The sequence below is a fragment of the Lepisma saccharinum genome, chromosome 1, assembly GCF_977018435.1.
Source record: "Lepisma saccharinum chromosome 1, izLepSacc3.1, whole genome shotgun sequence".
Taxonomy (NCBI): Eukaryota; Metazoa; Arthropoda; class Insecta; order Zygentoma; family Lepismatidae; genus Lepisma; species Lepisma saccharinum.
Window position 1 is genome coordinate 68,239,068 of NC_139229.1, and position 12,038 is coordinate 68,251,105.

The 12,038-nt window shown below is 41.0% G+C and overlaps 1 protein-coding gene across 1 annotated transcript in view; it reads left to right on the forward strand.

Moving 5' to 3' along the window:
• The window catches only part of LOC145996198 (cell adhesion molecule Dscam2-like), a 501,892-nt gene that overhangs the window by 234,673 nt on the left and 255,181 nt on the right, over positions 1-12,038 (forward strand). The window lies entirely within an intron of this gene.

Sequence of the window (12,038 nt, forward strand, 5' to 3'; positions counted from 1 at the left end):
AATCAATCAATCAATCAATCAATTTATATTATAAAAAGAAATAAATGAGAGCAGATGGAATAGAATATTCCGAGAACACCAATGGGATGTTGTTTGCCAGAATATCTATTTCTAAGCTCTCCACGCCTGATTATCATTATCCTTATTCGTTTGATTTCCATCTTTCGCTTCTTTGTGTTTCATATGTTCACTTACTGATGACTTCTATTTTTGTCTACAGTGTACATCGCGTAGGTTTCAGAGACATGGTACTTTAAGCAAGATGCTATCTGCCATAGAAGTTCGTCCGGAGTTTAAAAATTGTGTTATGGTAAGCCGTGGCGAAATGGAGGAGATTGCTCAAAGAAATGGGTGAATGGAGGAGATTGCTCAAAGAAACGGGTGAATGGAGGAGATTGCTCAAAGAAACAGGCGAATCGAGGAGATTACTCAACGAAACAGGCGAATCGAGGAGATTGCTCAAAGAAACAGGCAAATGGAGAAGATTGCTCAAAGAAACAGGCGAATGGAGGAGATTGCTCAAAGAAACAGGCGAGTAAAGGAGATGGCTCAAAGAAACAGGCGAGTGAAGGAGATTGCTCTAAGAAACAGGCGAGTGAACGAGGTTGCTCAAAGAGACAGGCGAATGGAAGAGATTGCTCAAAGAGACAGGCGAATGGAAGAGATTGCTCAAAGAAACGGGCGAGTGAAGGAGATTGCTCAATGAAACAGCCAATTTCACATTTCCCTTTAACAGAAACGTGAAATTAATTTGCTGTTACACGTTTTTTTAAAGAAAATATTTCGAAGATGTAGAAACCAATATTTCTTCTCACTTAGCACCATCATCTCAATTTCTGCCCGGCATTAAACAACTCATAACGCAAATGACAACTTGTGCGAACATTGTCCCTCTCTAAACCGCAGAGCCCAATGCTTCATTCGCGACATTACGCAACGGGTACAAGAAAGAGGTTATCTGGAACCTCTGTCCTTTTGTCGTCTGCAGTGTTAAAGCTTGTTCCTGGTTCTGTGCAACGGAGCTGAATGCACGGGGCCTGGGAGGAACACATCTGAAACGTCGAGCGGGGCCTGGGGATGGCGTGGATGGCCCTTCACGTGATGAAGGACCCTTCGACGTACGGGAATTCCCCTCCGCAAGGGCACTTCACTAATGCGACAGATGTCCGCGATGCGGCGCTCGAATCGAGGCATGCGATTGAGTTCCTGTTTTCGTAGCAGGTGGTCCTAATTTAATATTGCTTGCGAAGACTAATTAGGTAATGTTGTTTTCGCTCTCGTTTGCGTATTTATTTGACGACGCATGTGTATCGTGTCTCTCCGTGCACGGTAACCAGGAGAGTCGCACAACGACATTGCTGTGTACAAGCTACTTCACCAGTACGCAATGAGTTAATGATGTCTGATAGGTATAGTTCTTCTAATCTTCTCACGCTATATGCATATTGTTTTAGCTAGTTGTTTGATAGGTGTGCACTTTTCTGGGATAAGGGGAAGTGGGGTTGAAATTACCCCATGCCAGTTGGGGTAGGGGAAGGGCTCATTTGACCTCAAATGCCGATTGGGGTGAATTTGATGCTAATGCCAGTTAGGTTAAGAATTCCTGTAAGTTTTCTTATTTTACGTCGCTTTCCGCCTACTTACCTTAATCGCGACGATGAGAATGAATTTATTTAAGATATATGTGTATCTTCTCTCTTATCCGATCTCAAAAACTTAGGTTCACAGCAGAAGCTTAACGATAGGTCGTGAGAACCAGATACTGTAGATTCGAGCCTACCATCTGCCCCTATCCTGGGCGAGTAAAAGTTACTTATGCGCCCCCTTGTCTCTCCCAAGATTTCCCCACAGAGACAAGACGATACTTTGGGAAGTCTCGTCTCATACTGTGAATCTACTCTCCACCTACGTTCGTGGCGGCGGCTTCCTTCCTTCAGTTCTTGGGCGTTAACGAAGTAAACGGATGGACTATACGTAGATCATATTGTATTGTCAGATCTGTGTACATTTCTTACTGTCCGAAACGAATGACATCAAACAAACAAACAGAAATCTCTTAATTAAAGAACGATGTCTCCAATTACAACGTCAGTAATGTTCCATGGAGATATATCAAATTTGATTGATTGATTGAATTGTTATTTTTTACTTCGCTTTTCTGCCACTTTTGGCTAATCGCGAAGATGAGAGTGGGTGATGTAAACAAACACCTTGATTTTAATGAGTCCCATTACTCCCCCTGCATGAAGAGAGAATATCCATTTCCAGGCTACGATTCGAACCAGGCACCCAGATACATGAAAGCTTTGCTTTTTACTTTATGGAAACTTTGTCACATTTTCAACTCCATGACTTGAAAAATTCATATTTTTTTTAATACTATAAATTTAAACATAATTAGAATAAGTTTTCCGTAGGGGTCCTTATTGCCTTCATAACACCGCGGAGGCCTCGCCGCCCCTGCGCACAACCTGTCTACAAATAATCAGCCAGTTTGCACATATGAATAGATATCATAGTAAAACACATTCTATTATGGCAAAATTTTCACATATTTTACGTTACAATTCACTGCTTGGGCAGCTAGTCTTGTTATCATCTAAGTTTTATTAGCCTATACGTTTATAACTCAGTGCCTTAATGGACAGATTTAGTATTCGTTTGTGCAGGTAAATCCCAACTCTTCTGGCTATCCTTACACCAAAGTAGATGCTCAGTACATTCATCTTCCCAGTGAGCTTATCTTCGCAAAGTATCTTCAAGATGTGCAGCGTGAGATAATAACTTTCCTACTCCCTGCAGAGTAAATGTTGTCCTTGTTTCGCAAAATCCTTCTGCCGAGGTAAAGAAAAAGAGGAAGTTCGTCTTCAACCAAAGTTTAAACTGGTCAAGGAGCTCACGTAGCAGGTCGTTATCTAACACCGGCTGAAGTCACGTGCTTTACCGGCTCGACTCGGAGATTTCCAGAACTCTCCGAGCTTGATAACACCAAGCACAACATACGAAGGGGGAATGAAGTGGTAAAGAACCGTGGATGTGTATATATCTCGCACCATCCTCTTTCTCTCCTGAGTAAAGGGAGACGATTGCCCGAGAAGTGGTGTAAAAAAATATTACCACTGTCGCGTTGGATGATTGTCTTCATCCATCGAATTCTTGGAGTCTACGTTACGTGTCCGAGTACTTTTTAGCTTCTGCGACAGGCTCTTGGAGGAAATGTGTTTCAACCTCGTGACCCTTGTGGAGGAAGAAATGTGGAGGGAGTTAGCGTTACTTTGAGTTCCCGGAATGTTATGTTCAAGTGTTAGGATCTCCTCTTCTGACTGAGGTTTTCCTCAGGGTATGGTCACTTTAGATCGGTTTTCGGCCGAACTTTTACACTGGCGTGTACGGCAGAGAACGTTGGATTAATACAGGGTGGCTCAAATGAAACTAATCCCATTGTGGCTACTAGACTATAAAAAAGTAAGCACAGTTTTATTTACTGCAATAGTGCCCAAGACATTGCTTACAGCAGTGTTGGAAATGACCGCCTTCAGTCCGAAGGCACAGGTCGGTCACATTTTCATTTGGGCCACAATTGGTATAGTTTTATTTTGATCACCCTGTATTTGGCAGAGAGAGAGGACATGTACTATGTATAAGTGCCTAAGAAAGTTCCACCTATATACTATCATACTGTTGATGATACGTACTGACTAGATGTTAATGGAATTCTGCAATCGGAAGTTCTGTTTATTCATGCCTTTTAATGCCTTTTAAAAACTTTACCCACGAACACCCATGATAAGAGTAACGTGTGGCTTTGTAGAAAAGTAGATCTATTCAACAACGGAACTCTATGACCCAATGGACGCGAAGTATTCTTTGACCCACGAACAACTTTAGATATAGTAGAAATTACTTGATACGCAAGAATTAAATGTTGTGTACAAACATATTTCTAAACGAAGATAAGTTTAAACAATGTAGAAATTAGTCTGCAGTGGGACAATTCAATATAAATTTTGTTTAAAAATCTATCGAATTATCCCACTGTATACTAATCTCTACATTGTTTAAACTTATCTTCGTTTCTTGCCCTGTAGAAACTCTGCACTGTTTAAAGGTAACTTCATTTCTCTTACCTCGACCTTGTGTAAAATTTTCTTGACTTCTTGTATCAAGGAATCATCTTATATTGATTTCTCCCACCGCATTAGAGAATTAATTTTTGGTTTGAGTCCACTTTATGCACAAATACGCTAATCGGGACTGGGCCTACAGTTTAAAGCGGTATCTCAACCGCTGTGAAATGTGCCTCCACCGGATATCGAACCCGGCACCCCTTTATTACAAGGTGACGATGTTAATACTACGGCATCGGGGAGACCCACAATAGGGAATCAGCTTTGTTGAAATATATCTTCAGTTCTCTCACCATAGAAGAAGCTTAACACTGTTGAAACATTTCTTGTTCTCACGCCGTAGAAGAAATCAACATTCTTTAAACGTATCTTGGTTTCTCGCACCGTAGAAGAAATTCAACACCAATTTAATCATATCTTGATTTCTAGTACTGTAGAAAAATATCAACACTGTTCAAGCATATCTTAATTTCTCCTGGCGGAATCTTCTTCAAACTTTCATTGGTTTCTGACATTGAGAAGTCAGCTTAACCTTGTTTAAACTTATTTTCAGTTCGCACAGTAGAAGAAACTCAACTTGGTTTAACCCTGTACAAGAAGATCAGAACTGTTTAAACGTATCTTGATTTATCCCATCGGAATCTTGTTCAAACTTTTCTTGACTTCTTGCGTTAGAGTCAGCTCAGTCTTGTTTAGAGTTACCTTCAGGTCTCGCACCGTAGAATTAACTCAGCATTATTTAAACTTACCTTCATTTCTCACACTGTAAAAGAAGCTCAAAACTGTTTAAAAGTACATTGATTTCTCCCGTAGGAATCTTGTTGAAATATTTCTTTTCTTGCACTAGCGAGTCAACTTAATCTTTTTTAGACTTACCTTTCAGATCTCGTAGAAGAAACTCAACATTGTTTAAACTTGCATTGATTTCTCATACTGTAGAAGCAGCTCAACACTATGAACGTATCCTGACTACCCTCACAGGAATACCACCTGAACCTCGGTTAAACTTCTCGCATAAGAGACTCAGCTTAAACGTGTTTAAATTTATCTTCTGTGTGTAAACTTATCTTGATTTCTATCACCGCCGGAGCAACTCTCACCTTGTTTAAACCACCTCCAGCATTCGACGCCTGTTTCGTATACACGTAGGCACTTAATCCCTATTGTAAACCTGTCCCACAGCCTAAACGGCGACCACGCGCCAACACGCAAGGGCTTGCGAGGTCTCACATAAATAACCTAGATGGAAAAAGGTAGTTTGCGATGATACAAGGAAAGTAACGATTCGGAAACGGGAGAAAAATCTGGCGCATTAATTGAAGTAACTTTCCTCGTTGTGTTCTCTGATAAATCGTGGGAAACGGAGCAGCGGGGAACAAAGAAGGGGAAGGGGAAATGGAAAGATATTTCCAGCCTTGCGGAAGTAAAGGGATTTCCGTTCTTCATCCTTTTTCCTTCTCTTTTCTCGCTACGTAGGTTTCCCGTCTCTAATGCTTCTTTTCTTTCTTACGTTAAAATGAGGATCGTCATGTTCTTGCAACAGCGTACAGCGAAGAACCATGTACAGTCAGCGTCAATAAAAGTGGGACACCTAAATCCTGGACACTGGCTTCCCTGCAATGCGTTGCGTGTTGCTTAACAATACGACTATAAATGGATTTTGGTAGGAAATTTTCACCACCGCCGTAGAGTTAGGCAACAGACATGACGCCTTGCAGGGAAGCAAATATCTCAGGATCTAGGTGTCCCATTTTTATTGCCAGTGACTGTACATATAACAGGAGAGAATATTTGAATAGGGTAAGTGGAGAAGTAAGGCTTCTGCTGTGTTTCGTTATCGAATTACTTATGCGATATTCTCAAACACAGGGTATTACTACGTCAGGGGTCCCGGATTAGAATCCCGCCCTGGGTATGGGTTTTCTTTATGACTGACGTTTCATATATTTATCATATCATAATTCATCCTCAACGTTACGATTAGCCAAAAGTGGCAGAAAACCGAAGTAAAATAAAAAAAATAAATCAATCTCTCTCCCTCTCTGGACCTCTTCATTGAAAGACGACGATGTTACCACTTCGCTATGGAGGGTCTCCCTGCGAGATTCTTTGTGACTGACTATTTTCCGTAATTTGCTGTCTTTCTTTTATCTACCTACCTTCCTTCCACAACTCCTAGTCGTCAATTATACAAACTTAAAATGCACGGCTATGAAATTAGGCTGGTGGCAGAAGATCGCGCTTTTGCCACGTCGGAGCACAACCCCGTGTGTTGAATGAAAGAGCTTGTTGTACAGACACGGACACTGCCGGGTTGTAATGAACACATTGACTTTCAATGAAATCGTTACAACCCGGCAGTGTCCGTGACTGTACAGTTGGTTTTTGTAATCCATGTGATACAAACTGACAGTATTTGCTCGAAAAGTCAGGTATGACACAAAAGTGTCCCGGGGAGAGGTCGGTCTGACGCTCGAACTAGACAACGCAGCCCGGTTGACGTTGCCACACAGTGCGCGGGAACCAGCGACTTTTGTGCCGCTCTCGCTTTGCTTTTCCCACATGTGGCACCAGCGCAATTCCGCCTATTTTCATTGCCGTGCTTTTAAACCCGCGTATCCCCGTCATCAAGAATAAGTTTTCATCCCTGTAAGGGATGACATTACTGCCATTTCTCTCCTTTACAATACATTAGTCATATTTAATACTCTAAAACAAATATTACATTAGGATTATAAAAGTAAAGTAGTTAATTATGCATTCACCCTTCCGTGTTTCAAAATTTGACTATTCTTAAACTGACAGTGTAGACCAGATTATTATCAAGGAATAGCTATTTCACACTAATTTAATGATTTGTTAATAGTTGAGTAATACATGCGTAATGTTAAGAATTAATAAGATGGGGAATTTGCAATATTTCAAGCCTATTTGTAAAGTCATCCTCATCTGTAATCCTTCCCCATGAAGACCGTCATTCTCACAGTTAATCCTTGCCAATGAAGACCGTCATTCCCACACTTAATCCTTGCCAATGAAGACAGTCATTCCCACACTTAAGCCTTGCCAATGAAGACAGTCATGCACACACTTAATCCTTGCCAATGAAGACCGTCATTCTCACACTTAATCCTTGCCAATGAAGACCGTCATTCTGAACTTAATTTCATTGTTTCCCATGAAGACAGTCATTCTCAAATGTAATTCTCGCTTTTAAATGTCGTGCGTTCGAATCCAGTTCGTTGCAACACTTGATTACTGTGTTCTCTTTAGGGGATTCCGAAAGAGCAGCAGGTAGAGGGACTGTGCTACCATCTCCAATCACTCTGGGAGACTTTCTCAAAAGCTACGGCTGCGTGAGCATCATATTTGCGTTCGAAAGCACAGAACAGCAATGCTTTTACAGCCCTTTTCAGCAAAAACCTCCCTGACAACCAGGGGCTGCATTTCTGAACCCTGCCTACGGGTGTATCGGCCAGCATCCCCGTTTCGGCAACATCCGCAACGATGTTGGGAGGATGTCTCCTAAACGTGGGCATTCGCTTTCGGTGGGGGGAGGGGGGGGGGCAACCACACAGAAACCCAACCGGTGGAAGATGGTCCGAAACCATTTGTACCGCCGTATAAGGAGCACTTCAAAGAATGTCTCCAGGTTTATTGGAATCTTCCATCGACGCACGTTGCCTAGCAACCGCCGTTTACAGTGGCGAAGGGAAAGAGCAAGGTGGACAATAAAAAGATGCCGCGTTTTGGTCGTGCTCGGTAAAGCTACAGGCAAATAATCTCGGCGGAACTACCATGGGAAGTTTATGCTCCGTACGAACACCTGGGAACTTATTGTGAGAATAAAACGCCACTGAACGATCTCAGACTTGATGCTCTTCTTTTTTCTTGTTTGAGCAATGAAACATTGTAGGGACCATTCTGCCATTTATGGCTATCTCTGAAACCAAGCGCAATAAAATATTGCGCCGCATCTCCTTGCATAATTCACTTTATGGGGGGATCCCCCTCCCCACAAAGACACTGAAACAAGGGGTTCGTTTATTTTTGGGCGTGGGATTCATCTTAATTGTTTTCGGTGCGAGCGCAGTAGGGAACTTTAAACGCTGGTATTTGCTGGAATATGTCCTCCTGTTGTAATTTTATTTTCGCGAGTTGTTTCATGTCTGTGTCTGACATAAGTTGAATTCAGATCTGGAAATATTCCGTTACCTTGCTTGTTCTAGTTCCGTTCCGCATCTCTCTTCTTTGTTCACGCTTCTTTATATTCTCAAATTAGCTTATTTAATGAACGTAACTTCTTTATGCAGTTGGATTAACCGTTACGTGGTGGGAAGGAGCGTTATTTGTCTTTCTGGTGTAGCATTTGCCTCAAGTGATTAAGGAAAACAGAAAAGTTTGTTTATTGATTTGGTTTATTTTTCATCGCATTTCTGCCACATTTGGCTAATCGCAAAGATTAGTGATATCATGAAATTGATGAAGGAACACTCGCAAAGAACACCACTGCCCATGTCCGGGTTCGAATCCGAGATCCTTGACGTGAGTCCACTGTGCTAGCAAGTCCAACACGAAGGCCGGCGGTAAGGCTTGTAGAACTGTGTGAAATATATGTGAACAAAATCTCTCAATGTACTATCTTGATTGACAATGAATTCTGAATTAAATTTATGCTTACAAGGGCATGTTTACACTTATCCTTTATTCTCCAGTAGAGACATTCAGAAAAATACCGCAATGAAGAAATCTTGGAATGCTGAAAGAACTAGCCTAAATAAAACTGGTGTGATTGTCATTCCACAGTTCCCACTAATATGAAACTCGTGCAAAAAGCGGGAAATCCTTCTTAAAACTGAAAAAAAAATAGAAAATATGAAAATACCGGTGTTCGCATTTGTAAACATTAATTTGCTGCATCAAATGCTTCTTATGCAACAATGTTCTCCTAAAGAGATGAGGAATCTTGAAAATAGAAATAGCGATTCCATTTATCCACTCCAAACAAATATAGTACACGAGGTTACATTGACTTTTGCTGAAAGTCATATCGTTAGCCATAGACGACGATGAGTGAGCCGATTTTCAATTTCTAGTGGTCTCCTGCTTAACCAAATGGTTAGCGCTCGTGCCTTTGGTGCGAGTGATCCCGGGTTAGATTTCCGGCGAGAGCCCCCAAAAATGTAGGTGTTCACCCAGCTTGATGAGACAATTGGAAATCTACTTGATAGGAAAAAGTAGAGGCTCTGGACTCGAATTCCAGACTCGATACGCAGCCCACATGTCACACTTGTGACAGCCCACATTCGCTTGACCCATTGTATTTTCCAACTTTCAAGGAATAAAAGCCTTTTTGTTTTTTGCATTGAATAGCTTTTAATTTTGCTGAAATTAACAGCAGAATCCAAATAGCATGATGTTTATTTAATGCTTTGAAGAGAAACTTCCGCAATGATATGGAAACAACAAAGTCAACAAAGCAGGGCTTAAAACTACGTACATACCCACGATTCCGCACAGCTGCCAGTTCTGGACATTAATTGATTGATTGAATTGCTTTATTTTACTTCTCTTTTGTGCCACTTTTGGCAAATTTGCGAAGATGGGGATGAGGGATGATATTATGATGGACACTAACAAACATCCATGCCCAGGCCGGGATTCGAACCCAGGACCGCTGGCGTCGTAGCGCGATGTGCTAACCACTATGTTACGGGGGCCGGCTCCTGGATATTAACATTAAAGCACTAATGTAAGCTACAGACATTCTAATTGAGATTATTGTGTGATATAGAAGGAAAACCAAGAAGAGATCGAGTGAGAAAACAAACCATAAGAAATTGTTTGAGAGTTTCGCCGTTACTAGAGAAAGTAGAACAGAGCCAACTAAGATGGTTTGGTCATGTGAAGAGAATGGCCAAAGCAGTCTGCAAAGTGAAAATGCAGGGGACAAGACCAAGAGTAAGACCTAGAAAAGTGTGGAAGTTGAAGTAAATAGAGCTGTGAAAGTAAGGTGGAGGGACTGGAAAGAAGTGCAAGGCCTAGTGAAGGACAGGGACAGATAACGACCGTTCTGGAAAACCTCTACACCGCGAGGTAGGAGAGGATAGATTAAGTGAGCTAGTAAGCATGGAATGATTAGTCAAAAGTAGTAGAAGGCGAAGTAATAGAAACTTATGAATTTAGATATGAAATGTATCAGATGCAACACCGTTTTAACAGCAGAGTAAAGAATTGGAAATATATTTTAAAATTCTTGGAAACGTTAAAATTATTGGAATTTAATTTGTCAAAATGAATTAGGAGCGCCATGCCTTCTGCATGCTTTACACAGGAATGTATGAAAGCAAATGCTATGTATTATAGTACAAGAAGGAGAGATCCAGGTTGTAGGAAAATATTACATTCAATACACATCTTGCTCCATCTGGCGAAGATGTTTGAATGGAACATATTTCGGAAACTAATGTGTTCATGTATTAGGCTTGTTTCACCTATGTCACAAACTGTTGCATTGTCAGATCGAGCAGCTATGATTGAGGCCAGTTCTTGTAAGCGGGCGGAAGATACTAACACAGACATTCGTGATTAAAAACAAACTAGCAGTTTGTGCAAATGCAACGAACATTGTGGTGGATATTTCGTTGCAAACGACAAATAAAATTGGCCGCAAACATGGCAGCTGCACCCATCCTAACATCACATGAAACCCACCTATTCCCAAAATAATTAACATCAACGTGTAATTTAATTATAATATTTGAAGTTTACCTTGATGTACACCGAAAGCATTCGTTAAGGTTTTTTCCACTCTTTAACACTATTTTCTGGTACGGCGATATCTTGAACGGATTTCCGAATTGATTCTGCCACTTTAATGGTGATGCTTGTAATGGGAAATGTTGACGCTTGATACAATTCCTTTAACCTGCTGCTGTAGATACGGGGCTGAATATACGGTGTAGTAAAAAGCAATAAGTAGCATCCATGTAGCATGAGAGCTGTTAAGTTTCTAAAGATGGAGAAGGAAGTCGTTTTAATTCTTTATGTCCATTTTCGTAACTAGATTTTAAAAAAGTAGCTCCGGAAGTAGCATGGGTATAGAGGTCGAACCCCCTGCTCCTCCTAGCTCATCATGTAATACAGAAAACTACTTTTTCCACAATTTTATAATGGAAAGTTTCTTATCCTAGCATCATTTTCAAATAACCCACACCACTTAAGGTTTCACGGTACATATCATATAAGCTGTGAAAAGTTTGGGACTACAGCTACTACACTACAGCTTCTGGGAGTAGCTAATTAGTGACGGTCGTAAAATGATTTGCATTTGATTTTTGTTATTTAGCGTTTTTTGTCACTTTTGTCTAATCGCGGCGATGAGGATGAGTGATAATGAATGGACGCTCACAAATAAACGCCCAGGCCGGGATTCGAACCACTCCGCCACGGAGGTCAGATCGACCATTCGCGTAGTGCCCATGAAGATGTCTTCTTGATCTTCGGTTGTGTGGATTCCCGTCAAGATTTACTGCTGAAACTTGTTTTCGATGGTGAGAATAATCTCGAGTGTTGGTATTCCAAGCGTTGTCTTCCATAACTTCATCCAGCACTATCTTATCCGTCAATGTCGGGATAACTGTGATTAAGGAACGTGTGTAAGAATACATTTAAAGCTAAACTACAAAATACCCACATCATTTTCTCCCTGGAAGAGCTAGAATTTATTTGAAATAACACGAAAAAATATCGTCGATTCTGTCATAAGGGTTTGTCGTGCATATTTAATATGGTGCTTGATCCTTCGCTCTGCCATCTATATTTTTTCAGACAAAACGCAAGACATAGTAGAAGAAAAACCTCTGCAATTTGACACCCATCATTTCCCTTGTCCCTAGAAGTCGAATAAAA